This window comes from Cicer arietinum, chromosome 6, assembly GCF_000331145.2.
Source record: "Cicer arietinum cultivar CDC Frontier isolate Library 1 chromosome 6, Cicar.CDCFrontier_v2.0, whole genome shotgun sequence".
Taxonomy (NCBI): Eukaryota; Viridiplantae; Streptophyta; class Magnoliopsida; order Fabales; family Fabaceae; genus Cicer; species Cicer arietinum.
In genome coordinates this window covers 54,160,509-54,164,907 of record NC_021165.2, presented here as the reverse complement: position 1 = coordinate 54,164,907, position 4,399 = coordinate 54,160,509, and positions in this window count along the sequence as shown.

Below are 4,399 nucleotides of genomic sequence, written 5' to 3'. Positions count from 1 at the left end.
TGGAGAGCAAGATGAGAGAACAACACCCAGAGCTATTTATCGACGCATAGTTTCGAGGACGAAACTAATTTTAGGGGGGAGTAATGTAAGACCCATAATTTTAAAGTACACTTTATGTATTTTATATGTTTTGGATTTTGGCTCGGAGGCTTTTTAGCCAAAGTTAATAATATTATGGAGTTTATAGGATCAAAAAGTTATTTTGACACCGTTTAGAATTACTCGTCGATAAATAAATTTAAATTAAGTGCGGTAAATCCTTTACGGAGAATTTAATGCGTTACGGGTGAAATGGTAATTTAACAAATATCTAGATATTTTGAGATATTTGTTAAGTTATATTTAATATATATATATATATATATGTTTGCTTGGAGAGAATAGAAAGAAAGGAAATTAGAAGGAAGGAAAAGGAAAAGAAAAGGTTATATAAAGGAAAGAAGGAAATAGAAAGGAAGGAAAAACAAAGAAAGGAAAAAGGAAGGAAAGAAAATTCCAATTTTCCATCTTCTTCCTCCCGTGCCTCGCGAAAACCCATTTCTTCTCCTTCTTGGTTTTGCTTTCTTTTTCGTTCCTTTTCTTCAAAACTAGTAACCCAAGGTTGGGTGAGTGTTAGAACAAAGGTTTCGCAACTCCACTCTTCCTCTTTGATCCGAAAACGAAGAAAAACGGTATTTGAGATTCAAACACAAACCCCTCCGTCTCTTCTAGATCCAAGCTTCATTTCGCGAAGAGTTAGAAGGGAAAGTTGCTCACTACCACGCCACGGTGCTAGGGGACCAATTTGGAGGCGACGTTGCGAGCGGAGATTTTTACCGGATTTGCTCGCGGTACCAGAAACGCACGTTAGAGTATGTAAGATTTTGAATAAATGAAATTTATTATGTTGATTTGTGTTCATCGTATTTGGCATGTTCATACTTGATGTTTGTTGATTGATGTGTTTTGGTGTGAATTATGAATTGAATGTGAGAATTTGTTTGAGTTTGTTTTGTGTGGAATTTGAAAACCATTAAGTTAAATGAGTATTAAGAATGGGGAATCTCTTAATGTCTCGGTTACTTAATATTTGTTTTTTTGAAAATCGTTTAAGTTAACTGGGCGTTAAGAATGGGGAATCTCTTAATGTCTCGGTTACTTAATATTTGTTTTTTTGAAAATCGTTTAAGTTAACTGGGCGTTAAGAATGGGGAATCTCTTAATGTCTCGGTTACTTAATATTTGTTTTTTTGAAAATCGTTTAAGTTAACTGGGCGTTAAGAATGGGGAATCTCTTAATGTCTCGGTTACTTAATATTTGTTTTTGAAAATCGTTTAAGTTAACTGGGCGTTAAGAATGGGGAATCTCTTAATGTCTCGGTTACTTAATATTTGTTTTTGAAAATCGTTTAAGTTAACTGGGCGTTAAGAATGGGGAATCTCTTAATGTCTCGGTTACTTATTATTTTGTTTGGAAAATTGTTTAAGTTAACTGGGCGTTGAGAATGGGGAATCTCTTAATGTCTCGGTTACTTAATATTTGTTTTTGAAAATCGTTTAAGTTAACTGGGCGTTAAGAATGGGGAATCTCTTAATGTCTCGGTTACTTAATATTTGTTTTTGAAAATCGTTTAAGTTAACTGGGCGTTAAGAATGGGGAATCTCTTAATGTCTCGGTTACTTAATGTTTGTTTTTGAAAATCGTTTCAGTAAATGAGTATTAAGAATGGGGAATCTCTTAATGACTTATTTACTGAATGTTTTGTTTTGAAAATCGTTAAGTTTAATGAGTATTAAGAATGGGGAATCTCTTAATGACTTATTTACTGAATGTTTTGTTTTGAAAATCGTCAAGTTAAATGAGAATTAAGAATGGGGAATCTCTTAATGTCTCGTTTACTTATGTGTGATTCGGTAAATCGTGATGACCCGGGATGGGTGGCACCTTGGTAAACGGTACGGGTCCGTGATAGACAGTACGTTTACGATTTACGTTTGGTAAGTTGTGCTGACCCGGGATAGGTGGCACCTCGGTAAACAGTACTGACCCGTGATAGGTGGTACGTTTACGACTTACGTTCCTGAGGGAATTGTGTTTGTCCGTGAGAGACTGCATAGGGGTTTGTCCGTGAGAGACTACGCCCTGGTTTAAGTTAGATGAGAATTAAGAACGGGGAATCTCTTAATGTCTCGTTTACTTATGTGTGCTTTGGTAAATCGTGCTGACCCGGGATGGGTGGCACCTTGGTAAACGGTACGGGTCCGTGATAGACAGTACGTTTACGATTTACGTTTGGTAAGTTGTGCTGACCCGGGATAGGTGGCACCTCGGTAAACAGTACTGACCCGTGATAGGTGGTACGTTTACGACTTACGTTCCTGAGGGAATTGTGTTTGTCCGTGAGAGACTACACAGGTGTTTGTCCGTGAGAGACTACACCCTGTTAAATTGTGAATTGTTGGTTCATTTGGTATGTGTAGTAATTGTGTTATAAGTGTTATGTTTTGGAATTTGGTGATAACATGTTTGATTGCAATACCATTTCGAAATCCATGATGTCGTAGTAATTGTGTTATCAGTGTTAAGTATTAAGAATTGGGATTATGCATGAATGTGATTGAGTTAGTCTATGAATTTTTGAAAGAATATACAGGGAATTCGATTTCCCAATCAATTTGATAGGTTAACAGGGACTTGGCTAAAATAACAAAATCGATTGGCCAATCGATTTTGTAATCAGTTTTTCGAAATCATTTAAGAAATCGATTTGGCAATCGATTGGCCTTAAGTCAGGGACTCATCCATATTCGACCAAATCGATTTGGAAATCGATTGGCTTAAAACCTGGGGCTCAGTACCTCACTCAATCGATTTCCCAATCGATTGATTTCAGCCCATGATTCTGTTTTCATCAAAATCCTTCACCCCAATCGATTGCCTAATCGATTGGCTCAGTGAAAATCCTCAGCTTTGGTTGTATGATTGATTGCTCATGAATCTATCCATGTCTTGATTTGTTATGTTTTAAATAGGGGATTGAGAACCTCATTTTGCTTTTATTTTTAATTGGCAAGTATTGTATTGAACTTTTCGCATATTGGAAATCCTGTTAAGGTGCATGCTTAGTTGAAAAGTTATTTTGAGCATTTAAAACTTAAATGTTATGTGTTAACTGTTATTTTCGGTTGGTGACCCTTTACAATTATTGTGGAAATCTGGGCCTTGCCCTCAGATGAGAGTCAGGACGATCCTACCGGTTCGTACCCTACGGACGGGAATGGAGATGGGAACGCTTGACTGCAGCTACGTTAGGAGGATCTCACGGGGCGCGTGGAGATCACTCAGGGTGTTTAGTTGTTTTGTAAAATGATCAGACTAGGTTGTCACAGAGGGAACGGATGTCTTTCTTTTGGGTTGCGTTTATTTTTAAACTGGAAGACTGTACTACTTTTGTTATGTATATATTTTGAATTCATGGATTGAGAATTTTTCCGCTGCTCGTAAATTCTGTGGACTTATTTGTCGTTGTGTTACGACTTAAATATTTATCCAAATGTGTGTTACCTTATTTAATTCTCTGTTTTATTTTAATTCCTTTTGAAAAAAAATACACCCTCGCTTTGAAAAACGGGGTGTTACAGTAGGTGCATTGGATGGGGTTGATTTGTGATGGTGATGGTGGTTGTGGTTTGAAACATGGGAAGGGGTTGGGGTTGGGGCTGATAAATGACGGTGTCGTTTGTAGATGGATTCACTTAGATGTAGAGATTGAATAGCAGTTAAAGATGGAGGTTGAACAGGGGCCGGGGTTGGGGCAAGTTGATGATAATGATGGTGATGATGGTGTTTGTGTTTAAGATTATCAAACTCTTTAGCAAACACTGCGAAGAAGCTCACTTGAAGTATGACTAATACCAAAATTCTAGCCATGTCTCTATGCAAGATAAAGTAACTTGAAGAGATAGAGAAGATATATTGATACTATAAGACTATCTCAAGGGAGTTAATTTATAGGAGCTTATGTCAATATTCATTACAAAATCATACTATAAACTAAGCAAATAAGTCAGTCATATGACTTTCAAAGTGGTTGTTTTTAGTAAAAAAAATAGATAATTGATTTATTTCCATAATTTTTGTATCAATAATAACTATAAATAGACATAATATTATATTAGTAAAAATAAAGCAACATTCCAGAAGACTATTTTAAAATGGATTTATATTCTATTATATTAATATATTTGTTGACACCTAATTTTGTCTGCTACTTTTAAAGTTTTATGAAAAATAATAAATATATAAATAAAAATAATAATAAAAAAATAAGTTAAAAAATATAATAATATTAATAATTATAATAATAAAAATAAAAATAAACAGTTTGGCTGTTGACACATAAGTTTGTCATTTCTTCTT